The following is a 13,357-nucleotide window of genomic DNA, read 5'->3' on the forward strand; positions in this document are numbered from 1 at the left end:
AAAACATCTGCCTGTCCTGGTTAAAACCTGTTCATCAACCCTGATTAACAATGGGCTCTTGGCTTAGTTTCATCATTGTCGATATGCAACTTGTCATAAGCACTGATCAACAGGCAGGATCACCATTCACAGAGAGTCAAGGAACGGTTGCAATCACAGCATTGTAAGATGGCAAAAGACGTAACCTTAATGCACCCACCCTTGTTTCAAAGAAGCTCATTTGATTTTCACATAAACAGCCACCTTGACTCACCGCTCATAATTGCAGGCCTGCTTGTGTACATCCTCATCACTGAAGACTGTACAGTCCCGGTCTGAACCGTTATGCCATGTGCTTAGCCTTACCTGATGTTTGCCTTCAGCCAACAACTTTGCCCCATTTAATCCATCGTGGGATTAACACAAAGAACACATTGGCTTGTGGGCACATTAAAGACATGTTCCCATACCGGGAGTTGAACCCGGGTCGCCTGGGTGAAAACCAGGAATCCTAACCGCTAGACCATATGGGATTGGTTTGGTAATGCGCCACTGTCGTGCTCGTGCTGCTGGGTTAGAACCAGGCATTCTAGCCGCTAGACCATATGGGACTGCTCCACTGTCATGAAATCAAGGATACTCTTGTCACTCTGCAGCCTTGGTGAGACCAACATAGCAGTACCTTAATCAATTCTCCAGCAGTTGCAGGTTCTGCTCAAAAGCACATTACAAGGGAGTGGACTGGACTTGAAGCACACTTGAGTGGCATGTGGGAAAGTCCACTAACCAGTCAGTGATGAGACCATGAACAAAAAGACATGAAAAACATGCAAGTTGTAAATGACTTTACAGCACGTGCCTAATGTGGTTTGGAAGAATTGCTCCTGATGGGTTTCCTGCATGTTTGGACTTGACAGACATTCTATAACAGATTTGATTTCCACTGTAGCCCTTACAATTTATTGGTAAGGCATGGAAGAAACAAAACTTTTCCGCTAGAACACTATGGCAGCAGTGGGATTCGAACCCACGCCTCCGAAGAGACTGGAGCCTTAATCCAGCACCTTAGACCGCTCGGTCATGCTACCATTGCGAGTAAGGACCTCATCGCAAAAATCTAGATAGTAAAACTTGAAAAAGTGCAGCACAAAATAGAAGCCCAGAACATTCAGTGATGCTCTTGCTGTTTTAGAAAAACATGTTTAATACTTGCCTGAATGTTTTTGGATACAATAGCATCTGCCTGCCCTGGTTAAACTCTTATTGCAGCAATAGGATTTCAACCCATATGTGTGAGGAGCCTGGAGTCTTAACCCAGATCCTTAGACCACACAATCTAACACCTTACAATGCGGTGGACTTGAAGCACACTTGAGTAGCCACTAACCAGTCAGTGTTGACACTGTGAATAAAAATATATGAAACACCTGCACATTGTAAATGACTTTTGCAAAAGAATTTCTTTTATTCATGTATTAATCGCATTATTATAAAAACAAACAATATCCTGCTCACTCTTCTGTTAATCTTCTTCTCCACTGATGCCTTACAAAAGCCGAAGCTATTGTTGCCTATCTGTACTTCAACATCATTAGTGAAAGGTCAAAATCACTGACCATGAGAGACGTGAGACCGTCTCTGGAAGGCTCTGATTCTTCTATTGAAGTTGGACTTGAAGTGGATTGGACTTGAGAGTTTTATTTCTTGAACATCTGTAAATTGTATTCAACAGATATTAACTGAAATGGAACTAGGGCTAGAACGTAGTCTCATGTAACACACACTCGTGTTACATTTGTACCACAAGGTAACCAAGTAAGTTATTACAAAGATATTCCTATTTACAACGATGGGCTAGGGAAAGGTAGAAATGAGAGTATTTAAAAAGAAGTATCAAAAGTTAACCCTGTATTCCTGAGAATTCTTTTAGAATGTTTCGAATTCACAAGAGCTATTTTAGGATTTTTGAGAGTTCTATTAGAATGTTCCAGATTCCTGAGAATCCTTTTAGGATGTTCCAAATTCCTCCAAATAATTCTCAATGACACATTGCAACACCGAGTTTTATTATAGTCACACATTGCAATAGAGTTTTCTGGGTAATTGACCAAGTCTGGTGGCATTACCTCCAAAGCTTATAGAAGTTTCTGCTAACAGCAGCTACATTGTCAGGAACAGCACCTACCAACAGATATCCTCAACAGCTCACCTCACTATCATAACCGAGCAATATTATTGTCAAATGTTGATGTTATTCACCTACAAACACTCCTGGCTGTCCGTTGCTGTCATGGGGTGCGGAGGGTTAAATAGCAGCGCACATCTGAAAACAGCTTAACATACTCATGGTCCCTTTGTGGTTGTATAATACCTTGGTGCCACTGGATTTCAGCATGTCTCTCACACTCATACTGGTAACAGATGGTATCTCAGGATGTTTGAGGGAAGCATTCACACACAAAGGACCCAGAGTGGGGGGAGGAGTCTTTTGTCTCCTTCTCCACTGTAAGAGGTTGCAAGGGAGTGTGAAACTTTCTTTGGGGGTGGGGGTACCAAAGGTGTGAAAACAGCTGTGTACTGCCTTTAGTTCCTGTAAGAGGTATGTAACTGAAGGCCATGCTAGACTCAGTTAGGGACTCTGCCCATCGTCTGCCCCGCAATGATGCATTCCTTCACCAAGCTTGGCTTCTGTTCTTGTTATTATTAAAGAATGTTAGCTACCACTGACCGCTTGTCTGGAGGCTTTATTGAATGGAAAACTTGCACAACACCTAACATCACCCTGGTTTGGAAGAATTGCTGTTGATGAGATTCCTGCTTGATTGTACTTGACAGACATTCTGTAACAGATTTGAGTTCCACTGCAGCCCTTACAATTTATTGGTAGGGGATGGAAGAAACACGAAAAGATCCTGAAGACTATGGCAGCAGTGGGATTCGAACCCACGCCTCCGAAGAGACTGGAGCCTAAATCCAGCACCTTAGACCGCTCGGTCATGCTACCATTGCGAGTGAGGACCTCATCGCAAAAATCTAGACAGTAAAACTTGAAAAAGTGCAGCACAAAATAGGAGCTCAGAACATTCAGTGATGCTCTTACTGTTGTAGAAAAACACGTTTAATACTTTTTGGACACAAAAACATCTGCCTGTCCTGGTTAAAACCTGTTCATCAACCCTGATTAACAATGGGCTCTTGGCTTAGTTTCATCATTGTCGATATGCAACTTGTCATAAGCACTGATCAACAGGCAGGATCACCATTCACAGAGAGTCAAGGAACGGTTGCAATCACAGCATTGTAAGATGGCAAAAGACGTAACCTTAATGCACCCACCCTTGTTTCAAAGAAGCTCATTTGATTTTCACATAAACAGCCACCTTGACTCGCCGCTCATAATTGCAGGCCTGCTTGTGTACATCCTCATCACTGAAGACTGTACAGTCCCGGTCTGAACCGTTATGCCATGTGCTTAGCCTTACCTGATGTTTGCCTTCAGCCAACAACTTTGCCCCATTTAATCCATCGTGGGATTAACACAAAGAACACATTGGCTTGTGGGCACATTAAAGACATGGTCCCATACCGGGAGTTGAACCCGGGTCGCCTGGGTGAAAACCAGGAATCCTAACCGCTAGACCATATGGGATTGGTTTGGTAATGCGCCACTGTCGTGCTCGTGCTGCTGGGTTAGAACCAGGCATTCTAGCCGCTAGACCATATGGGACTGCTCCACTGTCATGAAATCAAGGATACTCTTGTCACTCTGCAGCCTTGGTGAGACCAACATAGCAGTACCTTAATCAATTCTCCAGCAGTTGCAGGTTCTGCTCAAAAGCACATTACAAGGGAGTGGACTGGACTTGAAGCACACTTGAGTGGCATGTGGGAAAGTCCACTAACCAGTCAGTGATGAGACCATGAACAAAAAGACATGAAAAACATGCAAGTTGTAAATGACTTTACAGCACGTGCCTAATGTGGTTTGGAAGAATTGCTCCTGATGGGTTTCCTGCATGTTTGGACTTGACAGACATTCTATAACAGATTTGATTTCCACTGCAGCCCTTACAATTTATTGGTAAGGCATGGAAGAAACAAAACTTTTCCGCTAGAACACTATGGCAGCAGTGGGATTCGAACCCACGCCTCCGAAGAGACTGGAGCCTTAATCCAGCACCTTAGACCGCTCGGTCATGCTACCATTGCGAGTAAGGACCTCATCGCAAAAATCTAGATAGTAAAACTTGAAAAAGTGCAGCACAAAATAGAAGCCCAGAACATTCAGTGATGCTCTTGCTGTTTTAGAAAAACATGTTTAATACTTGCCTGAATGTTTTTGGATACAATAGCATCTGCCTGCCCTGGTTAAACTCTTATTGCAGCAATAGGATTTCAACCCATATGTGTGAGGAGCCTGGAGTCTTAACCCAGATCCTTAGACCACACAATCTAACACCTTACAATGCGGTGGACTTGAAGCACACTTGAGTAGCCACTAACCAGTCAGTGTTGACACTGTGAATAAAAATATATGAAACACCTGCACATTGTAAATGACTTTTGCAAAAGAATTTCTTTTATTCATGTATTAATCGCATTATTATAAAAACAAACAATATCCTGCTCACTCTTCTGTTAATCTTCTTCTCCACTGATGCCTTACAAAAGCCGAAGCTATTGTTGCCTATCTGTACTTCAACATCATTAGTGAAAGGTCAAAATCACTGACCATGAGAGACGTGAGACCGTCTCTGGAAGGCTCTGATTCTTCTATTGAAGTTGGACTTGAAGTGGATTGGACTTGAGAGTTTTATTTCTTGAACATCTGTAAATTGTATTCAACAGATATTAACTGAAATGGAACTAGGGCTAGAACGTAGTCTCATGTAACACACACTCGTGTTACATTTGTACCACAAGGTAACCAAGTAAGTTATTACAAAGATATTCCTATTTACAACGATGGGCTAGGGAAAGGTAGAAATGAGAGTATTTAAAAAGAAGTATCAAAAGTTAACCCTGTATTCCTGAGAATTCTTTTAGAATGTTTCGAATTCACAAGAGCTATTTTAGGATTTTTGAGAGTTCTATTAGAATGTTCCAGATTCCTGAGAATCCTTTTAGGATGTTCCAAATTCCTCCAAATAATTCTCAATGACACATTGCAACACCGAGTTTTATTATAGTCACACATTGCAATAGAGTTTTCTGGGTAATTGACCAAGTCTGGTGGCATTACCTCCAAAGCTTATAGAAGTTTCTGCTAACAGCAGCTACATTGTCAGGAACAGCACCTACCAACAGATATCCTCAACAGCTCACCTCACTATCATAACCGAGCAATATTATTGTCAAATGTTGATGTTATTCACCTACAAACACTCCTGGCTGTCCGTTGCTGTCATGGGGTGCGGAGGGTTAAATAGCAGCGCACATCTGAAAACAGCTTAACATACTCATGGTCCCTTTGTGGTTGTATAATACCTTGGTGCCACTGGATTTCAGCATGTCTCTCACACTCATACTGGTAACAGATGGTATCTCAGGATGTTTGAGGGAAGCATTCACACACAAAGGACCCAGAGTGGGGGGAGGAGTCTTTTGTCTCCTTCTCCACTGTAAGAGGTTGCAAGGGAGTGTGAAACTTTCTTTGGGGGTGGGGGTACCAAAGGTGTGAAAACAGCTGTGTACTGCCTTTAGTTCCTGTAAGAGGTATGTAACTGAAGGCCATGCTAGACTCAGTTAGGGACTCTGCCCATCGTCTGCCCCGCAATGATGCATTCCTTCACCAAGCTTGGCTTCTGTTCTTGTTATTATTAAAGAATGTTAGCTACCACTGACCGCTTGTCTGGAGGCTTTATTGAATGGAAAACTTGCACAACACCTAACATCACCCTGGTTTGGAAGAATTGCTGTTGATGAGATTCCTGCTTGATTGTACTTGACAGACATTCTGTAACAGATTTGAGTTCCACTGCAGCCCTTACAATTTATTGGTAGGGGATGGAAGAAACACGAAAAGATCCTGAAGACTATGGCAGCAGTGGGATTCGAACCCACGCCTCCGAAGAGACTGGAGCCTAAATCCAGCACCTTAGACCGCTCGGTCATGCTACCATTGCGAGTGAGGACCTCATCGCAAAAATCTAGACAGTAAAACTTGAAAAAGTGCAGCACAAAATAGGAGCTCAGAACATTCAGTGATGCTCTTACTGTTGTAGAAAAACACGTTTAATACTTTTTGGACACAAAAACATCTGCCTGTCCTGGTTAAAACCTGTTCATCAACCCTGATTAACAATGGGCTCTTGGCTTAGTTTCATCATTGTCGATATGCAACTTGTCATAAGCACTGATCAACAGGCAGGATCACCATTCACAGAGAGTCAAGGAACGGTTGCAATCACAGCATTGTAAGATGGCAAAAGACGTAACCTTAATGCACCCACCCTTGTTTCAAAGAAGCTCATTTGATTTTCACATAAACAGCCACCTTGACTCGCCGCTCATAATTGCAGGCCTGCTTGTGTACATCCTCATCACTGAAGACTGTACAGTCCCGGTCTGAACCGTTATGCCATGTGCTTAGCCTTACCTGATGTTTGCCTTCAGCCAACAACTTTGCCCCATTTAATCCATCGTGGGATTAACACAAAGAACACATTGGCTTGTGGGCACATTAAAGACATGTTCCCATACCGGGAGTTGAACGCGGGTCGCCTGGGTGAAAACCAGGAATCCTAACCGCTAGACCATATGGGATTGGTTTGGTAATGCGCCACTGTCGTGCTCGTGCTGCTGGGTTAGAACCAGGCATTCTAGCCGCTAGACCATATGGGACTGCTCCACTGTCATGAAATCAAGGATACTCTTGTCACTCTGCAGCCTTGGTGAGACCAACATAGCAGTACCTTAATCAATTCTCCAGCAGTTGCAGGTTCTGCTCAAAAGCACATTACAAGGGAGTGGACTGGACTTGAAGCACACTTGAGTGGCATGTGGGAAAGTCCACTAACCAGTCAGTGATGAGACCATGAACAAAAAGACATGAAAAACATGCAAGTTGTAAATGACTTTACAGCACGTGCCTAATGTGGTTTGGAAGAATTGCTCCTGATGGGTTTCCTGCATGTTTGGACTTGACAGACATTCTATAACAGATTTGATTTCCACTGTAGCCCTTACAATTTATTGGTAAGGCATGGAAGAAACAAAACTTTTCCGCTAGAACACTATGGCAGCAGTGGGATTCGAACCCACGCCTCCGAAGAGACTGGAGCCTTAATCCAGCACCTTAGACCGCTCGGTCATGCTACCATTGCGAGTAAGGACCTCATCGCAAAAATCTAGATAGTAAAACTTGAAAAGTGCAGCACAAAATAGAAGCCCAGAACATTCAGTGATGCTCTTGCTGTTTTAGAAAAACATGTTTAATACTTGCCTGAATGTTTTTGGATACAATAGCATCTGCCTGCCCTGGTTAAACTCTTATTGCAGCAATAGGATTTCAACCCATATGTGTGAGGAGCCTGGAGTCTTAACCCAGATCCTTAGACCACACAATCTAACACCTTACAATGCGGTGGACTTGAAGCACACTTGAGTAGCCACTAACCAGTCAGTGTTGACACTGTGAATAAAAATATATGAAACACCTGCACATTGTAAATGACTTTTGCAAAAGAATTTCTTTTATTCATGTATTAATCGCATTATTATAAAAACAAACAATATCCTGCTCACTCTTCTGTTAATCTTCTTCTCCACTGATGCCTTACAAAAGCCGAAGCTATTGTTGCCTATCTGTACTTCAACATCATTAGTGAAAGGTCAAAATCACTGACCATGAGAGACGTGAGACCGTCTCTGGAAGGCTCTGATTCTTCTATTGAAGTTGGACTTGAAGTGGATTGGACTTGAGAGTTTTATTTCTTGAACATCTGTAAATTGTATTCAACAGATATTAACTGAAATGGAACTAGGGCTAGAACGTAGTCTCATGTAACACACACTCGTGTTACATTTGTACCACAAGGTAACCAAGTAAGTTATTACAAAGATATTCCTATTTACAACGATGGGCTAGGGAAAGGTAGAAATGAGAGTATTTAAAAAGAAGTATCAAAAGTTAACCCTGTATTCCTGAGAATTCTTTTAGAATGTTTCGAATTCACAAGAGCTATTTTAGGATTTTTGAGAGTTCTATTAGAATGTTCCAGATTCCTGAGAATCCTTTTAGGATGTTCCAAATTCCTCCAAATAATTCTCAATGACACATTGCAACACCGAGTTTTATTATAGTCACACATTGCAATAGAGTTTTCTGGGTAATTGACCAAGTCTGGTGGCATTACCTCCAAAGCTTATAGAAGTTTCTGCTAACAGCAGCTACATTGTCAGGAACAGCACCTACCAACAGATATCCTCAACAGCTCACCTCACTATCATAACCGAGCAATATTATTGTCAAATGTTGATGTTATTCACCTACAAACACTCCTGGCTGTCCGTTGCTGTCATGGGGTGCGGAGGGTTAAATAGCAGCGCACATCTGAAAACAGCTTAACATACTCATGGTCCCTTTGTGGTTGTATAATACCTTGGTGCCACTGGATTTCAGCATGTCTCTCACACTCATACTGGTAACAGATGGTATCTCAGGATGTTTGAGGGAAGCATTCACACACAAAGGACCCAGAGTGGGGGGAGGAGTCTTTTGTCTCCTTCTCCACTGTAAGAGGTTGCAAGGGAGTGTGAAACTTTCTTTGGGGGTGGGGGTACCAAAGGTGTGAAAACAGCTGTGTACTGCCTTTAGTTCCTGTAAGAGGTATGTAACTGAAGGCCATGCTAGACTCAGTTAGGGACTCTGCCCATCGTCTGCCCCGCAATGATGCATTCCTTCACCAAGCTTGGCTTCTGTTCTTGTTATTATTAAAGAATGTTAGCTACCACTGACCGCTTGTCTGGAGGCTTTATTGAATGGAAAACTTGCACAACACCTAACATCACCCTGGTTTGGAAGAATTGCTGTTGATGAGATTCCTGCTTGATTGTACTTGACAGACATTCTGTAACAGATTTGAGTTCCACTGCAGCCCTTACAATTTATTGGTAGGGGATGGAAGAAACACGAAAAGATCCAGGAGACTATGGCAGCAGTGGGATTCGAACCCACGCCTCCGAAGAGACTGGAGCCTAAATCCAGCACCTTAGACCGCTCGGTCATGCTACCATTGCGAGTGAGCACCTCATCGCAAAAATCTAGACAGTAAAACTTGAAAAAGTGCAGCACAAAATAGGAGCTCAGAACATTCAGTGATGCTCTTACTGTTGTAGAAAAACACGTTTAATACTTTTTGGACACAAAAACATCTGCCTGTCCTGGTTAAAACCTGTTCATCAACCCTGATTAACAATGGGCTCTTGGCTTAGTTTCATCATTGTCGATATGCAACTTGTCATAAGCACTGATCAACAGGCAGGATCACCATTCACAGAGAGTCAAGGAACGGTTGCAATCACAGCATTGTAAGATGGCAAAAGACGTAACCTTAATGCACCCACCCTTGTTTCAAAGAAGCTCATTTGATTTTCACATAAACAGCCACCTTGACTCGCCGCTCATAATTGCAGGCCTGCTTGTGTACATCCTCATCACTGAAGACTGTACAGTCCCGGTCTGAACCGTTATGCCATGTGCTTAGCCTTACCTGATGTTTGCCTTCAGCCAACAACTTTGCCCCATTTAATCCATCGTGGGATTAACACAAAGAACACATTGGCTTGTGGGCACATTAAAGACATGTTCCCATACCGGGAGTTGAACCCGGGTCGCCTGGGTGAAAACCAGGAATTCTAACCGCTAGACCATATGGGATTGGTTTGGTAATGCGCCACTGTCGTGCTCGTGCTGCTGGGTTAGAACCAGGCATTCTAGCCGCTAGACCATATGGGACTGCTCCACTGTCATGAAATCAAGGATACTCTTGTCACTCTGCAGCCTTGGTGAGACCAACATAGCAGTACCTTAATCAATTCTCCAGCAGTTGCAGGTTCTGCTCAAAAGCACATTACAAGGGAGTGGACTGGACTTGAAGCACACTTGAGTGGCATGTGGGAAAGTCCACTAACCAGTCAGTGATGAGACCATGAACAAAAAGACATGAAAAACATGCAAGTTGTAAATGACTTTACAGCACGTGCCTAATGTGGTTTGGAAGAATTGCTCCTGATGGGTTTCCTGCATGTTTGGACTTGACAGACATTCTATAACAGATTTGATTTCCACTGCAGCCCTTACAATTTATTGGTAAGGCATGGAAGAAACAAAACTTTTCCGCTAGAACACTATGGCAGCAGTGGGATTCGAACCCACGCCTCCGAAGAGACTGGAGCCTTAATCCAGCACCTTAGACCGCTCGGTCATGCTACCATTGCGAGTAAGGACCTCATCGCAAAAATCTAGATAGTAAAACTTGAAAAAGTGCAGCACAAAATAGAAGCCCAGAACATTCAGTGATGCTCTTGCTGTTTTAGAAAAACATGTTTAATACTTGCCTGAATGTTTTTGGATACAATAGCATCTGCCTGCCCTGGTTAAACTCTTATTGCAGCAATAGGATTTCAACCCATATGTGTGAGGAGCCTGGAGTCTTAACCCAGATCCTTAGACCACACAATCTAACACCTTACAATGCGGTGGACTTGAAGCACACTTGAGTAGCCACTAACCAGTCAGTGTTGACACTGTGAATAAAAATATATGAAACACCTGCACATTGTAAATGACTTTTGCAAAAGAATTTCTTTTATTCATGTATTAATCGCATTATTATAAAAACAAACAATATCCTGCTCACTCTTCTGTTAATCTTCTTCTCCACTGATGCCTTACAAAAGCCGAAGCTATTGTTGCCTATCTGTACTTCAACATCATTAGTGAAAGGTCAAAATCACTGACCATGAGAGACGTGAGACCGTCTCTGGAAGGCTCTGATTCTTCTATTGAAGTTGGACTTGAAGTGGATTGGACTTGAGAGTTTTATTTCTTGAACATCTGTAAATTGTATTCAACAGATATTAACTGAAATGGAACTAGGGCTAGAACGTAGTCTCATGTAACACACACTCGTGTTACATTTGTACCACAAGGTAACCAAGTAAGTTATTACAAAGATATTCCTATTTACAACGATGGGCTAGGGAAAGGTAGAAATGAGAGTATTTAAAAAGAAGTATCAAAAGTTAACCCTGTATTCCTGAGAATTCTTTTAGAATGTTTCGAATTCACAAGAGCTATTTTAGGATTTTTGAGAGTTCTATTAGAATGTTCCAGATTCCTGAGAATCCTTTTAGGATGTTCCAAATTCCTCCAAATAATTCTCAATGACACATTGCAACACCGAGTTTTATTATAGTCACACATTGCAATAGAGTTTTCTGGGTAATTGACCAAGTCTGGTGGCATTACCTCCAAAGCTTATAGAAGTTTCTGCTAACAGCAGCTACATTGTCAGGAACAGCACCTACCAACAGATATCCTCAACAGCTCACCTCACTATCATAACCGAGCAATATTATTGTCAAATGTTGATGTTATTCACCTACAAACACTCCTGGCTGTCCGTTGCTGTCATGGGGTGCGGAGGGTTAAATAGCAGCGCACATCTGAAAACAGCTTAACATACTCATGGTCCCTTTGTGGTTGTATAATACCTTGGTGCCACTGGATTTCAGCATGTCTCTCACACTCATACTGGTAACAGATGGTATCTCAGGATGTTTGAGGGAAGCATTCACACACAAAGGACCCAGAGTGGGGGGAGGAGTCTTTTGTCTCCTTCTCCACTGTAAGAGGTTGCAAGGGAGTGTGAAACTTTCTTTGGGGGTGGGGGTACCAAAGGTGTGAAAACAGCTGTGTACTGCCTTTAGTTCCTGTAAGAGGTATGTAACTGAAGGCCATGCTAGACTCAGTTAGGGACTCTGCCCATCGTCTGCCCCGCAATGATGCATTCCTTCACCAAGCTTGGCTTCTGTTCTTGTTATTATTAAAGAATGTTAGCTACCACTGACCGCTTGTCTGGAGGCTTTATTGAATGGAAAACTTGCACAACACCTAACATCACCCTGGTTTGGAAGAATTGCTGTTGATGAGATTCCTGCTTGATTGTACTTGACAGACATTCTGTAACAGATTTGAGTTCCACTGCAGCCCTTACAATTTATTGGTAGGGGATGGAAGAAACACGAAAAGATCCTGAAAACTATGGCAGCAGTGGGATTCGAACCCACGCCTCCGAAGAGACTGGAGCCTAAATCCAGCACCTTAGACCGCTCGGTCATGCTACCATTGCGAGTGAGCACCTCATCGCAAAAATCTAGACAGTAAAACTTGAAAAAGTGCAGCACAAAATAGGAGCTCAGAACATTCAGTGATGCTCTTACTGTTGTAGAAAAACACGTTTAATACTTTTTGGACACAAAAACATCTGCCTGTCCTGGTTAAAACCTGTTCATCAACCCTGATTAACAATGGGCTCTTGGCTTAGTTTCATCATTGTCGATATGCAACTTGTCATAAGCACTGATCAACAGGCAGGATCACCATTCACAGAGAGTCAAGGAACGGTTGCAATCACAGCATTGTAAGATGGCAAAAGACGTAACCTTAATGCACCCACCCTTGTTTCAAAGAAGCTCATTTGATTTTCACATAAACAGCCACCTTGACTCGCCGCTCATAATTGCAGGCCTGCTTGTGTACATCCTCATCACTGAAGACTGTACAGTCCCGGTCTGAACCGTTATGCCATGTGCTTAGCCTTACCTGATGTTTGCCTTCAGCCAACAACTTTGCCCCATTTAATCCATCGTGGGATTAACACAAAGAACACATTGGCTTGTGGGCACATTAAAGACATGTTCCCATACCGGGAGTTGAACCCGGGTCGCCTGGGTGAAAACCAGGAATCCTAACCGCTAGACCATATGGGATTGGTTTGGTAATGCGCCACTGTCGTGCTCGTGCTGCTGGGTTAGAACCAGGCATTCTAGCCGCTAGACCATATGGGACTGCTCCACTGTCATGAAATCAAGGATACTCTTGTCACTCTGCAGCCTTGGTGAGACCAACATAGCAGTACCTTAATCAATTCTCCAGCAGTTGCAGGTTCTGCTCAAAAGCACATTACAAGGGAGTGGACTGGACTTGAAGCACACTTGAGTGGCATGTGGGAAAGTCCACTAACCAGTCAGTGATGAGACCATGAACAAAAAGACATGAAAAACATGCAAGTTGTAAATGACTTTACAGCACGTGCCTAATGTGGTTTGGAAGAATTGCTCCTGATGGGTTTCCTGCATGTTTGGACTTGAC

At 42.9% G+C, this 13,357-nt stretch overlaps 13 non-coding genes across 13 annotated transcripts; all 13 read right to left on the reverse strand.

The window, feature by feature from the left end:
- Positions 1-440: 440 nt before the first annotated feature.
- Positions 441-512, reverse strand: trnae-uuc (transfer RNA glutamic acid (anticodon UUC)). Its single transcript has one exon. It is a non-coding gene; the product is annotated as a tRNA-Glu (tRNA).
- A 473-nt stretch (positions 513-985) lies between these two features.
- trnal-aag (transfer RNA leucine (anticodon AAG)) lies at positions 986-1,067 on the reverse strand. Its single transcript has one exon. It is a non-coding gene; the product is annotated as a tRNA-Leu (tRNA).
- Positions 1,068-2,901: 1,834 nt separating this feature from the next.
- trnal-uag (transfer RNA leucine (anticodon UAG)) lies at positions 2,902-2,983 on the reverse strand. Its single transcript has one exon. It is a non-coding gene; the product is annotated as a tRNA-Leu (tRNA).
- Positions 2,984-3,556: 573 nt separating this feature from the next.
- trnae-uuc (transfer RNA glutamic acid (anticodon UUC)) lies at positions 3,557-3,628 on the reverse strand. The gene has a single exon. It is a non-coding gene; the product is annotated as a tRNA-Glu (tRNA).
- Positions 3,629-4,101: 473 nt separating this feature from the next.
- Positions 4,102-4,183, reverse strand: trnal-aag (transfer RNA leucine (anticodon AAG)). Its single transcript has one exon. It is a non-coding gene; the product is annotated as a tRNA-Leu (tRNA).
- Positions 4,184-6,017: 1,834 nt separating this feature from the next.
- trnal-uag (transfer RNA leucine (anticodon UAG)) lies at positions 6,018-6,099 on the reverse strand. The gene has a single exon. It is a non-coding gene; the product is annotated as a tRNA-Leu (tRNA).
- A 573-nt stretch (positions 6,100-6,672) lies between these two features.
- Positions 6,673-6,744, reverse strand: trnae-uuc (transfer RNA glutamic acid (anticodon UUC)). The gene has a single exon. It is a non-coding gene; the product is annotated as a tRNA-Glu (tRNA).
- Positions 6,745-7,217: 473 nt separating this feature from the next.
- On the reverse strand, positions 7,218-7,299 carry trnal-aag (transfer RNA leucine (anticodon AAG)). The gene has a single exon. It is a non-coding gene; the product is annotated as a tRNA-Leu (tRNA).
- A 1,833-nt stretch (positions 7,300-9,132) lies between these two features.
- On the reverse strand, positions 9,133-9,214 carry trnal-uag (transfer RNA leucine (anticodon UAG)). The gene has a single exon. It is a non-coding gene; the product is annotated as a tRNA-Leu (tRNA).
- Positions 9,215-9,787: 573 nt separating this feature from the next.
- Positions 9,788-9,859, reverse strand: trnae-uuc (transfer RNA glutamic acid (anticodon UUC)). Its single transcript has one exon. It is a non-coding gene; the product is annotated as a tRNA-Glu (tRNA).
- Positions 9,860-10,332: 473 nt separating this feature from the next.
- On the reverse strand, positions 10,333-10,414 carry trnal-aag (transfer RNA leucine (anticodon AAG)). Its single transcript has one exon. It is a non-coding gene; the product is annotated as a tRNA-Leu (tRNA).
- A 1,834-nt stretch (positions 10,415-12,248) lies between these two features.
- Positions 12,249-12,330, reverse strand: trnal-uag (transfer RNA leucine (anticodon UAG)). The gene has a single exon. It is a non-coding gene; the product is annotated as a tRNA-Leu (tRNA).
- A 573-nt stretch (positions 12,331-12,903) lies between these two features.
- Positions 12,904-12,975, reverse strand: trnae-uuc (transfer RNA glutamic acid (anticodon UUC)). The gene has a single exon. It is a non-coding gene; the product is annotated as a tRNA-Glu (tRNA).
- Between the last annotated feature and the right edge of the window lie 382 nt (positions 12,976-13,357).

This window comes from Maylandia zebra, linkage group LG3, assembly GCF_041146795.1.
Source record: "Maylandia zebra isolate NMK-2024a linkage group LG3, Mzebra_GT3a, whole genome shotgun sequence".
NCBI classification, from domain to species: Eukaryota; Metazoa; Chordata; class Actinopteri; order Cichliformes; family Cichlidae; genus Maylandia; species Maylandia zebra.